The 22,070-nt window shown below is 31.6% G+C and overlaps 1 protein-coding gene and 1 long non-coding RNA gene across 2 annotated transcripts in view; one reads left to right on the forward strand and one right to left on the reverse strand.

Annotated features, from left to right (window-relative positions):
- Positions 1 to 4,226: 4,226 nt before the first annotated feature.
- Positions 4,227 to 5,610, reverse strand: LOC145316282 (uncharacterized). The gene is made up of 2 exons (XR_013878411.1): positions 5,483 to 5,610; positions 4,227 to 4,974 (listed from the first exon to the last, which is right to left on the reverse strand). It is a non-coding gene; the product is annotated as an uncharacterized LOC145316282 (long non-coding RNA).
- Positions 5,611 to 20,024: 14,414 nt separating this feature from the next.
- Positions 20,025 to 22,070, forward strand: part of LOC145316286 (uncharacterized) — a 157,876-nt gene continuing 155,830 nt past the window's right edge. Inside the window, exon 1 of the mRNA XM_080156711.1 lies at positions 20,025 to 20,181. The gene's annotated coding sequence lies outside the window, so the exon portion shown is untranslated. The remainder of the gene's footprint in view (positions 20,182 to 22,070) is intronic.

The following is a 22,070-nucleotide window of genomic DNA, read 5'->3' on the forward strand; positions in this document are numbered from 1 at the left end:
TTTTTTTATTTCTAAAGGGTTCATTGATTACTAAATTACTAAAAATATGTATTTATTAATCATTTTAAACTGGCTCAGAAATATCAAATTTAAGAAATTAAGCTTTGAACATATTACAGTTCGTGGTGGGAAAAAAGTTACTGAAGCTAGCACTTCCTCAAACATAAACACAGTGCGTATGAAGGTGTTTTGACTTTAGTGTCAGAACCTAAATTGGGACATAGTGCATTTATTATTTATTTAAAATTTTGAACAAGTTTGCTTTTATAAAGTCTGTCATAAAACCTCTCTATATATGATTTATTAAAGGCTGAATTTCCGTGACCTTAGCAAAGCAACTGATAAAAATGGCCACGAATCAACTCACTTAAGGAGTGGTTTTATGAGGAACTTTATAAAAGCAAACTTGTTCAAAATTTTAAATAAATAATCTTTGCTTTTCTTGACATGATTATGCGGTAACTCCTAGTGGATGAAAATTGAACTTGAAAATTTCAAATTTAATTTTCTTAAAAACGGCTGCATTTTAGATTTTATTAAAAAGTGAAATGAAGTTACCTAACCTAGGGTAATGAAATGCACTATGTCCCAATTTAGGTTTTGACACTAAAGTCTAAGCACCTTCAAACGCAGTATGAGTCCTAAAAAAATCTCATATTTTTACGCGAGATTTTTTTCCTTAGAACCGTACCTATGTTAACCAAGTTTTGAGAAAAGTCTGCCTAACAAAAATATGTCTTATAGTTGATCTGTCCCCTTCAAATAAACAAAATTCCTTGAGTAGCCCTTCATCCGGATATGTCAGATCTTTATTTACATGTTGATAAAAATTTATTAATTTTGAAATTAATTGTACTAAGTTAAGAACTTTTTTTTCAATTGGTCAAATGTTGAATTATTACGCAACCGTGATATTGCACCTCAAGAAAACTAACACTTGGAAAATAACATAAAGCATGCCATTGCACTATCAAATTAATAAAAATAAACCAGTAAATTTGTTCTGTAATGTCCATTTTTACTTGCACATAAAATTTGTTGATGTGCAATATTACTGCCCCTATATGTTTTTAGTTGTATTTTTTACTGTTATGTTAATCAAAAATTTAAAAAAATACCTTTTACCTTTATCATACGTAAAAATAACTTTTCTTGCCTTAACTAACATTTATTCATATACGTTTACTTTAAATAACTAAAAAGTTTTTATTACCGACACAGTTCGCGAATTAACATATAATCTCACAGTAAAGTAAACTGAAGAAAAAAAAGATTCTTTTCCATGAAATCTATTAAGGCAATGTAATGCAAATTTCTTTAGGCCTAATCGTTTTATATAGCTCAAAATAAAAATTGTCAAAAAAAGATTCTACGGTGATACGGGACATATGTTATAAAGGTAATTATTACAATGTGGCAAAAAAAAGGTGAAATTGATTTTTTATGCCCGTTTTACATAACTTTAATTATTTAATATGTACTATTATTATTTCATTTTGCTCTGATACTTTTTTACTTGATTTTATAATATACAAATTTAGTTTGGTTTTTGTTATTAATTTTGTATTAAAGATTTTACATGAATGTTATGGCAATGATTATACAATAAATTGTTATCTAGTAATCTAAACTAAGTTTTTTTTGTGGCTCAATTAATTGAATTACCAGCTATACATTACACAATTAAAACATGAGTTTAGTAAATTGTAAACATTCTTATATTTAAAAAACGGCTTTATATTTAATTAAGTGGTATTAACATTTAATTTGTAAATCAATAAAAATCAAAATTGACAAACATATAATTTTAGATTTTCTGGCAAAAAAATAAAAATTTCTTTTGCAAGTTTTGTTTATTTAAAATGATATTGATGAAATTAAAAAAGTAAATGCATAATAGTGTAATAAGAATTAATAATTGTACAAAACAAAGTAAGCTATGTTGCCTACTATAACATTTCTCTTTGAAACCCCCCTTTGTCAAATAATTACAAATATTAATCATATAAAAATATATAATTGTGTAAATACAAATGTCAGTCATAATAACTTAGAATGTTAATAATTTTTCAGATTATATTAACACCAAGAGTTTCTCTATAAAAATTTAGAATTTTGTTACTATCATATACATAGATTATAATTATTATTATTATTAATATTATTATAATTATTACTTAATGCAATCTTAAGACATTATATCTTTGCAGATATAAAAGTATTTTACATTTTAAAAGATGTTTTTTTTTTCTTTTGCAAAGATATGATAAGAGGTATGATATAATTATATTTTTAACAAGGATGCAACTATATTAGTTTTTAATGTTTCTAAATTATATTAATATTAAGTATTAATCAATTTTATTGTATTTTTTATTACGTGTCAAATTTGTTGTATTTATATTTATTTATGTATGATGAATTAAATTTGTTATCATTTCAAAGTTCTATTCCAAGTTTTGGCGATTTTATCATACCTTTTAGTTTTAAATTATATGAAGAAATATAAGAATTTAGAGAAAATATTTTGGATTAAACATAAATAAAGCAAGGCAGGTGAAGTTTTGTGTAAGAAGCCTATTTTCACATTAAGGCGACACTTACAACATAATACAAGTAATAATATTGGGAAAATGAGGCCATTTGTAAGCAGTATTAGGTCAATATATACAGCATAAACCCGTGTTGTGTAATTCTGGCATACTACACACCAGTACACAGTACAGACACAATTATATATTCCTTTACAGTTTGGTTTAGAAACCGATTAATATCCGCTGGATTAGAACCGGTTCTCAGCCATAATGAAATGTCATGTGTAACATCGTATTACAGACAATGTTCTACAAATATTAAACAAAAATGATAGAATTAATACCATTTTTTTTTACCTTGGATAACAAATGGTTTTGATCCTATAATTTTGATTTAAATATCCACGGAAAGCTGTCTTTATAATACGATGCGATAAATTATTATTATTCTTCATATTTAATTCCTTCCTGTATAAGAAATGGTTTAACATTTAAGATGCCTTTTTATCACTATATTATTTGATTTAAAAATATTTTAGAAAATAATTTCATGCCTAACTTGGAATAGTAATGGTTGAAATCTACAGCTGGACTTTGCTCCAGTTCTGACCCTTTTCTTCAGTTCATCTATATGAATTTAATATTGCATTCGGTGCTAATAAAGATTATTGATCAATTAGTTTCAATATTTTTTTTTATGTTTTCTGTTTATTTGATAGCTATTCGATTTACAGACAGACTGACAGACAGACTGACAGACAGACTGACAGACAGACTGACAGACAGACTGACAGACAGACTGACAGACAGACTGACAGACAGACTGACAGACAGACTGACAGACAGACTGACAGACAGACAGATAAACAGACCTACAGAAATGCGGGCAGATGGAATATGTCTTAATATACGTAGGAACAGACAGCTATAGAGAAAGACGGACAGAAAGACTGACACTCGTTAAGACTGAAATTACATCCATACAGACAGACGGGCGGACGAATACAGACAGAAGGACTGACATACAAACAAACGGCCAGACAGATAAACTGAGGGAAAGACAAACAGATAGACAGACGGCAAGGAAATACAGTACCGTTTACAGACTTTCAGGTAAAAATCGTGACAGCTGGGAAACATGCTGACAATCTATTTAACATACAAGTATACCTCGTCTACACTTAATCATTGTGAAGATGTCACTTTGGGTACTTTCAAAAAAACTTTGGATCATATTTTGCGTATTAAAATTGCAGTGTAAACGCCCGACGAGTACAGGGTTACCCAACAGACAACCAACTCTTTGATTGCACATGCTTTGTCTTAAAATAAAAACTGTGCATGGTAAACTTATTTTTTTCCCCTATGCTCAAACTATTGCTGTTACGCGCCTTACTCTGCAGCTGTATATATCATTTTTAACGTCTTTAATAAATCAGCCCAGACAGATAAATATTCCTATTGAAATATATATGCAATTCCAATCTTTCTGATTGTTCGTTAATTTTTTTCTTTTTCAAATGCTTATATTTTGTTTAACCTCTTATTGCAAACGGAAGAAAGTTTTTAAGCTTAATCATTTAAAACTCCCAGAATAGTTTTAAAATAGTATAGGATCTGGTCTATTATATATAGAAATTATGATTTAAACAAACTAGATGTTCGAATTTGGATAAACAGGAAATTAAAGCAAATAAAAGAATATTATATTTCATATAAATGGTCACATAAAATACTTATTCAAAATTTAGACTAAAATATGTTTCTTGTAAAAAAAATTTCCATTCATTATTTATTTTATATAGAAAGTTAAAAATATTAAAAAGATCTAAAACGGTCATAGATGGATAGATGTATTTATAATCTATATGATTGAACTTAGAATGAAAAAAGTTTATGTATAAAGAGTAAAGGAGAGCAAGATATTTAATTTTCTTTATTTTCAAATGTTTTAGTGTACAATTAATAAAAAGTCAAAAATAGTAAATTTATTCTGCAACCACCAAAAAAGTTGGAAAGTTTGACATCTAAAAAAATAAAAGTCTGTGTTATATATACTAAGGCTCTCATTGCACCCTTATGCTGATAAACAACTTTTCTGTTGGAGGAGTCAATCCGTCAGTAAGTAAGGGAAGTTGATACTTATAAAGATGTTACGCAAACCAAGAATAATAAAACCTATAATGTTTCTTGTAAAATCTTGTGGACCCGCCCTACTTGAATACAAAACTTCATACAAACTAGAAAAAATATGACAAAAAGACATAACACAATAAAAAGAAAACTGTTACAATTTTCAATTCATTTTAGAAAAAGCTTCCAGTATTTCGTTTCCTAAGAATGAAGTATGCAAGGAGAACAACAATGATGATGACAGCACAGCCACTGCCAACAAGAATGGGGACAAGATTATTAGAATCTCCAGTTTCATCTTCCTCCTCTGAAACAAAATTTTAAATAGAATTGTAAAATATGCCTTGGACCAATGAATCGATAAATTTTTTTTCTTTTTTTTGCTAAAATATCTTGTAACACATTATGCGGTGCTACACTTCCTAAAATGTATGTAATTGTTATAGGAGTCACCATACATAGATTGAAATCGATAGAACAATTCTAATATGCCTAAATTCATGAAAAGAGCTAAGCGTTACGGACGGCCGGAAGAACGGATCTACCCTAATTCATAAGAAAGCTTCGCTTTTAGATATATGTGTCTTTGTATTATGACCGACAGAGACCATCTAAAGTCAATATGCACCCTTACATGAAAGATCTTTACACACACTAAACATATTAAATAGAAGTGGATGAATTAACGTTCCATCCCCCAACCAAACCGCCGAGACTTTTCAGACGGATCGAAAGGCAGACAGACGGACAGACATATGATGATTTTTAATTTTAGAGTATCTTCGCAATAAAAAATACACAACAAAAATGGTAACCTGCTCTAAGTGGAAGAGTATTATTTGAGTTTGCTAATGTTGAATTTATATTTTCATAGTCGTCTTCCATAGATCCATAACTCAAGCCAATAACAACAAACAAAATTATTTCCTTCAACATTTTTATCTGAAAAAGAAATAGATTAGATTCTTCAGATTGATTTAAAGATTTAAATCTGGTGTAACATTCAATTTATTGTTTCTCAGAATCCTACATTTTAATCCTGGCTTACGAGATCATTAAAATGATCACCCTCCCTTTATGTTTATGGATATAGAATATACGTGGATAAATTGACAGGGGGAATTTTTTCGTCAATAAAGCTTGCTAAAATGGACCTCATTCATTGGCGCGTTCGATCATTCCTTAGGATTGAAGGGGATAAAGGGGTTCCACGACAAACGTAGGAGTGGAAAACACCGGAGTGGACAAACGCAGGAGTCCCAAACGTCGGAGTGGGACAAACGCAGGAGTGGGACATACGTCGGAGTGGACAAACGCAGGATTTTTGGGACAAACGCCGGAGTGGATAAACGCAGGAGTCCCATTTTTTTTTACAATTTTGAAATCAAAAATAAAGAACACAGTAAAAGTGTCTGACTATGACGTCAGAAAAAATTAACAATTAACCAATGAGAAGCCAGTATTCACAATGGTAAAATATATAGCGGCCTCTTATTGGTTAATTGTTAATTGTTTTCTGACGTCATAGTCAGACACTTTTACTGTGTTCTTTATTTTTGATTTTTTTTTTCAATTTTGATTTTTTTTTTCAATTTTGAAATTTTTTTCAATTTTGAATTTTTTTTATCAATTTTGAATTTTTTTATCCAACCCAGGGGTATAAAAAATTTCAAAATTGTCATATTATTAAAATAGCAGACACTCCTGCGTTTTACTTAAGCAATGTCCACTCCGACGTTTGTCCACTCCGACGTTTTTCCCACTCCTATGTTTGTCCACTCCGACGTTTGGGACTCCTGCGTTTGGGACTCTTGCGTTTTTCCACTCCGACGTTTGGGACTCCTACGTTTGGGGTAGGACCGATAAAGGGAGTGGATGGGCTGTATCGAGATATTTTTTGTCATTTCGAGCATTTATCAGAGTAAATGAAAATACGGTGCAACATCCAAGTAATAATATATCGATTTTTAAGTTAAAAATTGAATTCACTCTTATAAAAAGATTTGAATAAACTATCTTCAACTCAGATAAAAAATGAATTACTAAATTATGACGGAAATAATCAAAAGATAAAGACATTTTATTGCTAAATTAATTAGTGATAAGATTTCTTATAAAATCAACTTTTAAATTATTTTATTTAACATACTTCTAAATTTTAAAAAAATATTTAATTTCATTGATGTAATTCATTCTAAAAAACTGTCTTGGCTTTAAAAATTCGCCCAGTCGAAAATAATTATGTATAAACATATACATTATCTTCCTAAAAGTTGAAGCCAAACTAGTTTTTTATTGAAAAAAATATTCCTTTTCGCAAATCAAATGTTGCAAGTAATGATGTTATTAACTTGTAAACTACACCGAGTAGTTTGTATAAAAATCACGTTACGTATGACAAAGTTATCCTTGTTTAATACAAATTATTTAAGTAAAATATATTGATCAGTATAAACTCTGCGTCAAAATAATAATATTTACAACAAAAATGACAACATCCATAAAAGCGAACCTCTAAAATCAGAAGGAAGGACAAACGAGTAATAACTATAAGTATCAGAACTTTATAAGAGAATTTGTAAGTCCAAACAAAATTGAACATAAAATAGTTGCAAAATTGCGTAAATACAGGATGCTATATAAGGACAAGCTTTCATTTTTAGGATTAAATTATAGAGATGCTTTGCTTATAATATTGAACCTTGTACTAGGAATCATCATTCCAAAAAAAGATTATTAGAATAATTATATTAAAAAGTTGCTTTAAAAAAAAGTTAAATATCAGCGTGTTGTGAATGGAAGTACAGACTTTCTGGTAACAATTATAGATTTACTTACGCTATCATGCAAACATGCCTAAATTAACGATAATAGCTATCCGGACGGATAAGAGTGTATCCTTAAACAGTATCCTTTACTAAAGCAGTTTTGCAACAATTTTGTTAAGACTTATACATATTCTGCTTTTTCGGTTCTGACACTCAACAAGTGTTAATGTCCGTTTGTCCTACCGTTTCAGAGCTTGGCTTTTATGGATGTTGTCATCCTTATTATTTTATATTTTGTTTTTTACATATTTTCACTTGCTCTAATTATAGAGTAATTGCGATACGAAAATAAGTTGTCCACACTATTACTTATCTTAAACAAACAAACAAATCTTCTTTCAAAACATAAAATTTAAGACAATCATGGCATGTAAAGAGTTTTCTCGTATTCATTCGAATCCGGTGGATAAAAACCGGTTCTCATACATACGAAAAAACTATGTCTAGCATCGTATTATAAACCGCTTTCTACGAATATAGAAATGTACAAACATAAGATTAAAACCATATTTTAGCCCGTGCCTTCGGCACCTCGGGGCTAAAAAAACTGGTTTTAATCTAATCATTGTACATTCTATTTCCGCGGAAAGCGGTTTATAATACGATGAAAGAAATAACTATTAGGTATTTTCACAAGAATATATCAAAAACTAAAATTATTTTTTGCTCTCATATGTGTAATTGCAAAACAAAATCTTTTTTTTACATACCTATGTATGGCAGCAAAAATAAAAAAAATGATTAAAATAAAATTATATAACTGATATGTCTGAGAGCTAAAATTTTAATACTTGAAAGACATATTTTGGCAGGTATTGTTTCTAAACCAATTAAAGTATGGAAGTTGGTTGGTAGTTGAGATATTCTGATAAATTTCGTTGAATAACTGGAAGAGTGACGAACGGTCATCTTCTAATTAAAGAGTAGCTGCTTAACTAAAGATACATAATAGTTATTTATCGCATCGTGTCATAGACATGTCCGTGGATATTAAAATGAAAAATTATAATATTCAAACCAGTTTTGTTTGCCTCGAGTCCCGGGGTAACAAAACTGGTATTAATTTTATGATTTTTAGTTAAATATTAGTGGAAAATTGTCTGTAATTCGATGCTGTGCAGTATTTTTCAGCATGGCTAAGAACCAGTTCTAATCCAGCGGATATTAATCAGTTTCGAAGCCTTACTGGGAATATAAGGTTTAAGTGTATTTTAGAAGAGAAGCTTCTCTACTAAAGATACATGATATGAGGTTATAATTGCACACAAGTAAAGTAGACAATAAAAGAGTCTAATTACAATTGAAATATAATTTTCTAAAATACGTTATATTTAACCAACAAGAATGACAACTTATATAAAAGCGAGGAGAAAGGACAAAGGAACAATAACATAAATAAGCAGAACATTAATTTGTAAGCCCAGGCAAAATTGAACTTAAATTTGTTGCTAAATTGCTTAAATACAGGATACTTTCATTTATAGGAATTGATTATAGAGATGCCTCGTTTGTAATATTGTATCTTGTTGTCCGAGGAATCATGATCACAAAAATCAGATGAAAAGGATAATTATATCATAAAAAAATTGTTGTAACGATTATAGAGTTGCTACACCAGTGCCTAAATCGTACCTATCTGTTTTAGGAATCATATTGCAAAGTTTGAAATTGATAGAATAATTCTAACATGTCTAAATTGACAAGAAATTTCAGTAATTATTTGTCTTTTAGGCAATTCGATAATCTTGTTTACTTAGAATAGAATAGTAAATAAAATAAATCAATATTGAAAATTGGTAAATTTGATTTGAAATGGAAGCTTTTCTTTATCTGATTGTGCTCTGTTACTTACTGCTTATTGTTTAGCTATTATTTATGCTTCACTTAATATTGCACAAGTTCATTTTTTTTCAACAAATCTTTTTTAGAGCTAAGATTCTCTATAAGTTGATACTGGTTGTTAGTTGGCTGTATTGTTGGTTGCTGTAAATACTTTTAATGATGTTTCTCAAATGAAATTGAACCATCTTATTAGAAATATTTTTTTCTTCAGATTTCCAAAGCGGCTGATGAAGCCAGAGCCGCCCAAAAAATACTGAACACGGCCTTCATAAAACTAGTTGTTCTTAGAAAATTAGTGTTAATCATAGCATTGCTCACATACCTACGGACAAAATAATTCATAGAATTGATGCTCATTTAAAAGAGAAAACTTCATAAAAACGGATGAGCAAACAGTCATACAAATCATGTTATAGAGTAGCTGGAGAAAAGCTTGACTTATAAAAATAGATATATTTCCTTGGATCTTAACCAAATTTTCATGTTTTCTATTAAAGTGAAACCCTCAGTGGGTTAAAATAACGTTTCACCCTATACCACATCCAATCCTCTCCAACTGGATGAACGAACTGACTGATAAAAGACTTCCATGTCAGCAACCTAAATTGACGACATTTTTACCCTGCCATAATATCCACGTATATTCTACATCCATACTTATAAAATTACATAGGGATAAACAACAACCAAACTTTATTTACCTTTGATAATTTTGGTTTTATTCTTCCTTGTTGCTTTTTTATATGATCTCTTTGACTTTACAAACAAAATCAATAAACAAAATTTTGTTATCTTCATAAAAATGCATTGAATATTAAGCCGGATATTTACAAATAAAAGAATATAAAGAAATGCTAAATGCAAAGTCACAAATTTTACTTTCTATGTGAATAGAATAACATGACTTCTCAAGAGAATGGGAGTATATCAAGTAAACTACATATCCATTACAAACAAACCGACCAATATATCTAACTTATCTATAAATGGATATAGGATATACGTGGATATATAAAGAGGGGAAAATTTGTCATCAATTTAGAAATTTTATATTGTTAATATGATGACCCTTATTTCATGGATATTTCGTTCATCCACTAGAAGGGATGGGATGGGGAAAGGGAATAGGGAGTTATTTTAGCCATCAATTTGTCAGAATACATGAAAATCTGGTGAAACATAAAAGTAATAAAAAAATCCAATTTTGTAGAGCTAATTTCCAAGTTCAATTTAAATGTCGTCTTAGTGATAAATTTTTTTGTAATAATAAAAGTTTTGAACGTTATTACAATAAAAAATACATAGCTTATGTTTATTACTCCTTTATTAGGTTGATATAGTAATTATTAATTAAAAATTTATAATTATAACAATTCTGCAGGCTAGAGTAGCTAGATGTCTGTTTGTAAATATGTCGGAGCTATCTATCTATAGAGGTAGTCCGGTAATAATTCTTTAATGTCAAACAAGGGTTTTCATATTCATTATTTTCCTAAAATAAAACCCTTAAATACATTACAATAATGGTTTAAAACAATTGAGTTTCGAAGGTGGGTTTATGAAGATGTATCTCTCCCTTCGATTAAAAAAATGTAAATATGTGAGCTTCGCGCGCAAATTTTACTATCCATTAAAAAAGCTGTGACGTTTAACTAAACTTACTGTCTGTCCATCTGTCAAACCCCCCCCCCCCCCAGCCCCACTGATAAACGTACCCAGTGCACGTTACTGATTTAAAATTGCATATATTCAACTAAAATATAGATTTTGTTTATTTTTTCAGATTTATAATATACTTTTCTGTTTTATATTTCTGTATTTTGTATCAGAAAAAATACTTTAACATAACCAGGACATTGGCTAAAATTCACCCCCTTTACCCCATGCCATCTACTTCTACTGGATGAACTAACTGACCAATAAATGAGTTCCATGTAAGCAAGGTATATTGACGAGAATTTTTCCGCTGTCATGATATCCACGTTTATTCTACATCCACTTAAATACTTTAATTTAAACACAAAAATCCTTTCAGGCACATGAAAAAAAAATTTAAATAGCCATGCGCTACTTCAAAACAAAAATTTCCTTAAAATAACATTAATTCAAATTGAATAGAATGACCTACAGAATGACGCTTTCTATTGATTTTATGTCGAGATAGGCATATCTATATGCTTGGAATATATGTTTGTCCTGTGTTTCATTTAACATGCTTCTATATGCTTTAGAAGTTTAACTCTAAGGATGCATTATAAAATAAACAAATTTGAATTATGAGTGGTTGGGGAAAGAGTGAAGTGTCTCTGTAACCCAGAATCTTATTCTTAATTCAACTAGAAGCATTCTCAAGATTTTGCCAGGGATGTTTGAAAGAAATTAAGCATGGATAAATATCATATTACTGTAAATCAGAAAATTTGGCTAAAATATTATTGGGTGCCTTCACTTACATCATCGTTCCCCCCGCCCCTGTTTCTGACTTTAATTCATTATGCTTTTTTATTATACAAAAAACTCTTTAGTTATAATTAGCCACAATCATTTGCCAAATTTTCCTAATATGACTAACCAAAATTACCAATGACGTCCAAAGGGCGCGGGTGATTTAAAATAAGCATCCCCCAGCCCCCCCTAGGCTGTTGGGAGTGATCTAGTTAACCTCGAACTTAAAAAGAATTGGGGAATTAAAAAAACCACATACCTAGATTCTTTCTATTCTAGGATTTTAAGCTATGTTGTCTTGAATATGATTGTCCTTGAAGGTACTCTGTAAGATATTTTTCTAATTGATTATCGTGGCCTGGACACACGGAATATGGAAACAGTTATTCGAGCCATAAATATTAATATGGGATATACGTAGAAATATTGACAGAGGGGGGTTGTCGTCAATTTAGCTTGCTACTATGGAACTCCTTTACTGGTCAGTTCGTTCATCTAGTAGGAGGGGAGGAATCGGAGTAAATGGGGTGGTTACAGGCAGCTGCGAGCACAACTTTATCAAAGTACATAAAATCTGGTGCAACATCCAAGTAATAATATATAGATTGCAGGCATAAATAATTACAAATCAAACGCAATAAAACTACTTCCGTAGCCGCTAGTTTTTGGGCAAGAAAATGGTTTTAAAAGTAAACAATTTTTAAAATACACCCCCCTCCTCCTTGCTTCATAATCTGTTCTATTTTATATTTTACTAGCGGATTCGACCTTAGAGGCCACTAGAGGCACTTGAGGTGCTGGGGGGTTAAAATCGACCGCTACCATATTTTACTTTAGTTTAAAAAGAAAAAGGAAAACAATTTCTCTAGGGAAGGTGGTGGTACCCTTCACCAATATAGTTATAAACTTTCCTAGGACCTATGAAAAGCTACATTGTAAGGGAAAACCATATCGGTTTAGCGGTAAGTGAGATTCTTCGGTACAGACAGACACACAGACACAACAGATCCTGTTACTTTATTATAAGGATGAAGGGAGAAGAGTGGGATTATCTTTTTATGGCGCACTCTGAGACAACATCCTTCTTTTTGAAAATGTGCTTAATTATTTCCCTATCCCTTAACCACTGGATGGCTCGACTAAACTATTTGTCAAACGGACAAACAAAATTTCCTAGTCCGCATTTTCCTATGTGTATTTTTTGCTTATCTTAAAGCTATTTTTGTAATACAAATTTTACTTTCCCATGGTAATACTTGCAAATATGGATTGAGCAGGAGAAATTTTAGAAAAAAAAACTCAAACACATTTTTTATACTTAAATTGACAGAAAATATGTCAAATGAAAGATCAGAAAATTAATCATATTACTCAATAAAGAACACAAAGTACATGTTTTTCTCTAAGAAAGACTCCTAAACCAAGTAGCTTTGGGCTTATTACAGCGACATCTGTATAAGAGAAAGAAACCTTGTTTGTTAATTGACTGCTAAAATATGTATTTGAAAGAGGGTGATAGCATTTTTCCTTCCAAAAGCTGTATATGCAAATTAAGCTTTGATTTACAGTGAAAAGTGTTTGGGGTATGTTGAAAGAGTAATGGATGTATAACAAAACCTATCTGTTCAAACATGTTATCTTCTTGTTTAATTATATTTAAACTAATGATTTCGCCCTTAGCCTATAGAGGCTTCGACCCAAGACGTAATGGTAAATCCACCGACCCGCCCCACTTTCATCGAGGCATGGCTCCAAGTTATGGTGGGGATTTCCCAACCCCCTTATTTGTTTTTACTTCCAAGTTAAATTTGGGGGAGGAGAGATTTTTCCTTTTTATGAGGGTTAGGAATTCATACCTCCCAAGAAAATAGCCTTGTTCTAAGCAGAACCAGCATCTAGTCTCTAATGAGAAGAGCCCAATCGGTTCAACGGTTACCGAGATCTTAGGCTTCAGATGGACAGACAAATAGACAGACATACATCGTTCTACTTTATATTATAGGACAGTTTTGAATTTGCATATTTCCCTATAGGCATTGTAAGTCTTGTAGCATAAAATTTGGCAATGTTTGCATAATATCCTCAGATTAACACCACCATTAACTTCAACATCTTTTTTAACAAGGATGCAAATATCTAAACGTAGGGTAGCGCAAAAACTTGAATTAATAATCTTCTTGATTTGTATTAATGATATTTTAGAGATACTCAAAAAAAAGGTTCCATATCATCATAAGTATGTGTAAAGTCAAAAAGTCAATCGAGTATAATTAAGTTAATCCGTCAGCTGAGGCCACGTTTATTTAAAGTATATGATTGCAATAAAAATAATTAAGATGTCATATGAAGAAAAAAATCAGTAGCCATATTCCCTGAAGAGTAGAGCCCAATCAGTTCAGCAGTTACCAAGATCTTCAACTTTAGACAGACATCGTTCTACTTTGTATTATAAATATGAAGATTTCATAAAAATAAGATCCAAGACTTAATTTTTGTAGCTGCTGAAAAATTCTTAAGAAAGACATACGAAAAAGCATTCTAATCGTTTAGAATACAAAGTAGAATAATGTCTGTCTGTCCGTCTGTCTGTCCGTCTGTCTGTCTATCAGTCTGTCCGTCTGTCTGTCTGTCCGTCCGTCTCTTAAGATCTCGGTAACCACTGAACCGATCGGATTCTACTCTTCAGGGTATATACCTATTGGTCCTGTGGTGGTTTTAAGCTATTTTCTTGAAAAATGAAAATCCCCCCCCCAAAAAAAAAAGAAAAATAATTTTCTTGGGAACACATTAGAACAAGCACCAGTAGTACTTTATTTTATTTTTTTTAAAATTATCTCTTGGGGCAAAGCCCCTAGAGGCTAGGGGCAAAGCCGCTAGTGGATATATAATATACGTGGAAACCATGCCAGGGAGATTATTGTCATAAATTTAGTTTCCTAACATGACCACTACTTATTGGTCAGATCGTTCATCCCATAGAAGGGGAGGGAATGGGGTAAAGTAATAAATAGTTTACATTTTTAAGATAATGATTTCTGACATTAATAGTTACACAAACTCATTAATTAATCTGCATTTTCAATAAAACTCCTTATCATTAAAACTGTTTTTAAATTAATTTTTAGCAATTTACTAAATTATATTTTGGTTATGTTGTTAGTTATTTATTCATCTAACCTATTTTAGATAACTTCACTAGGGTTGGACTGTTGAAACATATACTATACCCGAAGTTTCTCTTTTTTTTTCTTAATTTTGGGAATAGTCCTTTTCGTAACATCGCACCATATGGGGCGATTCGTCGTATTTTTAAAATGGCTTTTTATAGTTTTTTTTTAGGTCAGGTTAGGTTATATTGGGTTAGGTGATTGGCCCCGCAGGGTTAGAGCCCCCCGCAGGGGCTAGTAATAGGAGAAAAGTTACTGTGAAAATACGAAGAATCGCCCCATAAGGTGCGATGTTACGAAAGGGACTATACCCGAAATTTTGAACACAGTAATAGTGTCTGACTGATTATGACGTAACAAAAAAAAATTAGCCAATGAGAGGCCGTTATTGACCAATGGTAAAATTTATAGTGGCCTCTCATTGTTTTTGTTTGTTACGTCATAATCAGTCAGACACTATTACTGTGTTCGAAATTTTTTTTATGTCAAATCTACTCTACAATTATCTGTGTCTGTCCCTATATATGTAATGCTAGAGAGCTAATTACACGTGCTAGCCTAATCATGGAGCGCTCAAATTATCTCCATGGTTTCTCTTTCTTTTTAAATTTTTTTTTTATTTCTTTGCCTTGCTACTATTGAATTTTATCATCCTCTGCATATAATAAATTTTTTTTTAAAAAAGTATCTTTTTATTTGTATGGCTGTAAAAATCTCTAAAATCGTGGTCTTTAAAACGTCTGTCTGTCTATCTGAAAAATATGTCTATTCCCCTTCAAGATCAGGAACACTCCAAGATCTTGACCCCTCTCTCTATCAATATTATTTCAGCTTTTGATAGATCTAGGGATCTAGAAATTCTCTTTAGGTTCAATTACTTAAGAATTATTTTTTTAAAGTAACATTTGCTCTTTCTTAAATTAAAAGTAAAAAGACTGTCATTTTTTAGTTAAAAGAGCACATTGATTAGGATAAGTTTATTTTAAGGTTGATTTTACTATACTATAGAATTTTTAAAGAATATATCTTCTCCCCATTTCTTGTTTAATTTGTTTTTAGGTTTATATCTCGACACAAAAATCCGTATAATTCCTAATGTGGAAGAAGGTGGATTATTAATATGTATGTTTTAATATTTATGTATGAATTCCAAAACCAATATTTTAATATATCTCACAATGAGTTAGAGCTTTTTAGTAGCGAAGCTACTCTATAATTCACTATGTCCGTCCGGCAGTCCGTCAGTGAGTCCGTAACGCTATGAAGGAAATGTGATTTTCTTGGCTGTTATATGTAATGAAGATTCCTATGACAGTTGCGCATATAACCTATAATACATTGTTTTGCCAGTCTGTCAATTGGTCATTCTTCAAAAGATGTAAACGCTTGTTCTGAAGATTTCGTGATTTTCTTGGAGTTTTTGAATATTTGTCACTTTGTCTGTTTGTTCATTCCATGATTCATTTGTGCTTCGCTACTTATGGATGTTTTCATCCTTGTTTCTTATAAGAAATAAGCAAGTCACTACACATAATGGAATAATTTCAGAGATAAGAAGAACAGCAAAAAAGCTAGAGAATATTTTTTCAGTATGGATTCGAATCGATTCATATTCGATCGATTAGAACCGGTTCTTACCCATACTGAAAAATCCTGTATAGCATCGTAAAAAAGAAATTTTTCACGAATATTAATATAAAGTTATATCCTGGGGTGTGTTTCTGCAGCAGTGAACAACATAAAAATCAGCTGTTTATCTTTTCTAAAAACAACCATATGCTCTATATAGCATTACCGATTTTACGACAGTCTAAATAATTTGTATACTGATTATTTACAGTAATCCTCCAAAAAATTGTCCGTCTATGCTTCTATCAGCGGAGGAAATTCCTTCTCCCCATATATGGAGGACGAACACTCGTTCAGCTGGACAAAGTGAGTTTTATAGTAGATTCGTTGCTAAAAATAAAAGTAAATCTTTGAATTCAATACACAAGTAATTTAATTTCAATCTTTAAAATTGCACACTTTTATTTTGAAAGATTAGCAACTTTTATAATTATTGTATGTATTAAAGACAACTGTAGTTAAATTTGTGATTTTTATTTCAATATTCGTGAAAAATTGCTAATAATATGATGCAATGCATGATTTTTAGTATGGATTGAGAACCGGCTCCAATCTAACGGATATTAATCGGATTCGAAGCCATACGGAAATGCCATAATCCGGTGGATAGGAACCGGTTCTCATCCATACGAAAAAACTATGTCTAGCATCGTATTATATCCAGCTTTCTACGAATATAGAAATGTACAATCATAAGATTAAAACTAGTTTTAATCTCATAATTGTATATTCTATATCCGCGGTAAGCCGTTTATAATACGATGCGAGAAATAACTATTTCTCGTATTCATTCGAATCCGGTAGATAGGAACCGGTTCTCATCCATACGAAAAAACTATGTCTAGCATCGTATTATATCCAGTTTTCTACGAATATAGAAATGTACAATCATAAGATTAAAACTAGTTTTTTTAGCCGGTGCCTTCGGCACCACGGGGCTAAAAAAACTAGTTTTAATCTTATAATTGTACATTCTATATCCGCGGAAAGCCGTTTATAATACGATGCGAGAAATAACTATTGTTTGTGTGAGTTTCAGTTCTATGGATGTTTGTCAACCTTGATTTTTTTAAAACTCACATGTTATGTTAATTTCATCAGGGAACCAAAGGGACAAGACAATGGTCGATAAATTGATGTGCATCCCCAATTATGATACACAAATTACCACTTCTGTATATCACAATTAGTGGTGGAAAAGCTTCAACATTCTACTCAATTGAACAACCAATCAAAATTCATTTAAAGTCCCGAACATTGTTAAGCCAACAATAAGAAAACGTTAAAATAAAACTTTTTGGACTAGTGTATTTAACAGCCCAATGTTCCATCCCTCCCTGTATTTTCATACTGTTATGCTAATTATTGAAACAATTGTGTAAAAATATAATAGAAAACATTCATTTTATATCCCCAGAAACCCACTAATGGCAAGTCGTAAATATTTTAACGGATTTGAAACTCGTATTGTTTATTTTACCAATACATAATTGCCGTTGGAAACGCGAAGATTTTCTTTGTTTATCTCTACTATTGGCTGCGCCCACAGCCTTTAGATGCTCCGCCCCATGAGGGAAAGAAGGATAAACCCCCACACTTAAAAGATATTGTTCCACTCCCCAAGAAAATAGACTTAGACCTTCATATCCTAATAATAAAGTAACAGGATGTGTGTTTGTGTGTCTGTACAAAAGGATCTCGCTAACTGCTGAACCAATTGGATTTTCCTTTACAGAGTAGCTTCTCATAGGTCCCGGGAAGGTTATTACCTATTTTGGGGGAGGGTACCACCACCCTCCCAAGAGAAATAGCCCCTAGAAAAAAATTACCCCCCACCCAAAAAAAAAAAAATTATTATTTTTTTAGAATAAAATAAAAAATGGGGTATTAAAAAAATTTAATTAAATGAAATAGGTTTTGAGATTCAACTCCCCCCTCCTCAAGTGCCCCTAGAGGCCTCTAGGGGGCGTAGCTGCTAGTATATTATATAGGTATATATTATCTAAAAAAACAGAGCCCAATCGGTCTAGCTAGCGGGTAGCGTGGTTTTAAGCTTTATCCAGACAGATGGATATACGGACAGACATTGTGCTACTTTTTGTAACATAATAAGGATTATGTCGTCATAATTAAGAAAAAGTACTTTGATGATATCTTGCATTAGTGGGTCAATTATTTAGTGTGGCAATTCTATAACAATGACTACACCATGTCCATTGTCCATAAGCACCTTATTTTTTACCAATCATAAGTATAGGTGAGGATTTATTTTATCTTGGAAACTGATATAAGATTTAAGTTATTGTATGTAATGCATGTTTATATGTTCTCGTGTCTATAATATTATTTGTAAACTTTTAAATATAAATTTATCTTTGCATACATATTCAATATTCATTTTCAAGATTAGTAAAAATTACGTACTGATTATCTAATTTTTTACCACGTGCACTGCATGCATTCATAGGACTGCAATATAATATAAATAGGATAAGATAAGAAGAACAAACTCTTTTACAGTATATTAGTAAAAAAATAGCTTAAAACTATCGCTTTATTCCCTGAAGAGTAGAACCCAATCGGTTACAAAGATCATAAGCTTCAGACGGACAGAGCCATACATTCTTTGCATTATTGATACATGTCTCCCTCTACCTTACAAAAATAGATAAAAACCTGCCCTCAACCTTCTTTTATGCCTCTTACGCGTTAAGGAATTTAAATTGGATTGATTATATTTTAGTGGTAAAGTACAATGGGTGAAATTAAATCTGCCGATGCACCTTGCCTAGAATAATGGATATATTATTAATGGATGAAATGTTCTCTAATAAAGTATGCTATTTATTTTGTCAGTTTTATCTGTGCTAAAACTAGATGCACGTAAGAAACTCAAATCAGCAAAGAGAGAGAGAGAGAGAGAGAGAGAGAGAGAGAGAGAGAGAGAGAGAGAGAGAGAGAGAGAGAGAGAGAGAGTGGAAGCAAGCTTGTTAACCCTTGAGAAATCCGCAAGTTTCTCGCTTGGGTCTCTCTTACTGAGCGTATATGTATAATATACCGCGTCTGTATGTATATTATCTAGCCCGTTCTGCGTCTCGCCGTAACGCGACGACACCTGGTTCTACGAGCACAACCAGTCCCCCGCTTCCCCTCCTTTCAAACGCTTGACCATGCTTTGACACTTTACCAGGGGGAAAGAGAGGGGTGTATATCTTTACATATGTGTATATGTATGTTATTTAGACAAGTGTATCCTTTTGGGCTCAAAAATGCCCCCCTGTCTACCCATAAAAAGGGAGTGGGGGAGTAAAATAAAAATTTTAAATACCCCCCTTTACAATGAATCACCCCCTAAACTAACGTAGTGTCTTAGGAACGTATTTTTGTTTGGCTTTGAGAAGGTACCCTTGATGAGGCAGACCTAAACACACCCATGCCAAAACCTTAGTATTTGGACGGACGTCCGGTCGACATCTTCTGACACAGTGAAAATCTATCAAAATAAAAAATAAACATAATGTTTTAAAACATTTACATCGTGGCAGTGAAAAAAAAGTGATTAATAAAAGAAAATTTTGTGAAATTTGTTCAGTATTTTGAATGGTAAGCTGTATTGATTTTTAGCCTTTTTATCTTGTAGCGGATGCACCTCTAACATTTAGTGGAATTTTTAATTTAATAAAGACAAAATTTGACCGGGATTTATAAAAAGCTTAATTGAAAAGGAGAACGTAGCGGTGTAGTGTTAGCGACGCGACATTTTAACTGTCGGACAAATACCTTACAATTTTGTATATGTATCTGTATTAGCTTTGCCTTTAGCATCTAGGGAAAGCTGGGAAGGTCATGAAAATAGCATGAAATCACATATAGACATTTTTAAAGCTTCCTTAAAAAGTAAAGCCAAGGAATGCTAGCACTTTTTAAGATCTTTGGCAAAATAACCTGACTACTTATATTATGTGATACATATTAAATTTAAATATTAAATTAATATATATGTCTCAGTAGAATATATGTATTTCAAATTGCCTTACTCTAAAGCAATCCTTTTTCAATGAAATTTTTAACAATAACCTACTCGGTCGAACTTACAAACATACACTGCCTATAGAGTAGCTCTGCTACTAAAAAAAATACAGATGATATTGAGCAAATTTGTTTTTGACAAAGTGAGCACCTCAATTTTGACACATCAATGGATGTACAATGTACATAGAATATAAGTGGATATGACAGTAAAACGTCTGCAATTCAGTATGCTAACATGCAACTCGTTTATTGGTCAATTCGTTGATCCAATAGGAGGGCAGGGGATGGGGTAAAGGGGGTTGATAATGATTATCGTTTTACATAGGGTTATATACAGATTTTATATTATACAGACATGTAAATTAAGTTGAATATGAAACTTTATTTGTTAATGCTCGTTTGTTATTAATAAAATTAGCTACCTGTCACCTAATCTATGGTTGTGACTTGTGACATATCTAAACAAAAATATTTTTTTTATTCTTAAGTAAATATTTTGAAAAATAACATATAATATATTTTGTTAACTGTCATGTTTTGAAATACGTCTACTACATACTTTGGTTGGACCTAGAGCGTTTCGAGACATTTTACTATAAATGAATCTTCCCCCGAAACCAGTGGCGTGCACAGTGATTCACTAGGGGGCGTGAAACCATTAGTGGGGGGGGGGGGGCAGGCAGGGCTTTCCAATTTAAATCCCCCTTAAATCCCCCTACTGCCAGATATTTTAGTTCTGCTTTTGGTATATTGTAAAGTGGGAAGAGTACAAAAGAAGACAAGATTTTGTTCTATTTATTCTTTTAATGCTGTCATCCTTGTTTTTTTAGGGGGGTAATCTAATGTATTTTTTTTTTTAATCTAAATGAGGAATTTCAATATTTAAGGTGGGTTTTACACCCATTTGCCCCCCTCCCCTGCCTTGGAAATCTATGATTTTACAATATACTACTGTAGACATGTATTGAATGGTGTATGAAAGGTGATGTATGTCGTAACATCCTGTCCTATTGTTTATCATATAAAAACAAAATAGTAAAATGTAGCTTTGGTCTATATTTCTTCAGAGAAAGAGGTGACAATAGGCTGTTTATTAGACTAGTCCTCAAAGTTTTATAATAACGTTTTCTATTTCGTTGGCTTAACATCTTTGGTGACTTTAGTGAATTTTGATTGATTGGCTTATTGTGTTAAGTGTTCAAACGTTTCAACTGCTAATTTTAATATACAGAAGTGGTAATTTTGTGTATCATCATTGGGGATGTACATCACTTTATCGGCCATTGTCTTATCCCTTTAGATCCCTGATATTACCTAGAAATGAGTGCGCGGAGGTCAATGTCACCAATTCTTTCACATTGTCCAATATTATTTGTAGCAAATCTGTCAAAGGTTTTAAGACGTTTTATTGCTATTGCGAAGTTACTCTAAAAGTATTGAGTATTAGTCAGTTAATGAAA

This window comes from Acartia tonsa, chromosome 4 (genome assembly GCF_053477335.1).
Source record: "Acartia tonsa isolate MP-2025a chromosome 4, ASM5347733v1, whole genome shotgun sequence".
Classification (NCBI taxonomy): domain Eukaryota; kingdom Metazoa; phylum Arthropoda; class Copepoda; order Calanoida; family Acartiidae; genus Acartia; species Acartia tonsa.